Raw genomic sequence first — 334 nt, forward strand, 5'->3', positions numbered from 1 at the left:
CCAACGGCCCTCTTTTTTCGCTTCTCTCTTTGCATGAACATCGAAAATTATTCGTATACTTCCCTCTCTCTCTTCCTTTCCCGATCCACCGTGTCTTACCAAAGAGGATGTGTTTATGGTATGTTTAGTCATGCTATCACATGTAGAAGGGTCGCTGGCTCTAATGGGTTGGGTAATGTTGCTTTTACATCCTCGCTCGGTAGCGGCATAGTGGCTCTACCACCGCTACCCCAAGGCAACCAAGCTTGCATAACACGGAAGTTAACTTTAATGGTATTCTGGCACGCGCAGAGAATACAGTACAGTGCAACTGGATCCGTAGTCGGGCCTCCGC

This window comes from Penaeus monodon, chromosome 31, assembly GCF_015228065.2.
Source record: "Penaeus monodon isolate SGIC_2016 chromosome 31, NSTDA_Pmon_1, whole genome shotgun sequence".
NCBI lineage: Eukaryota > Metazoa > Arthropoda > Malacostraca > Decapoda > Penaeidae > Penaeus > Penaeus monodon.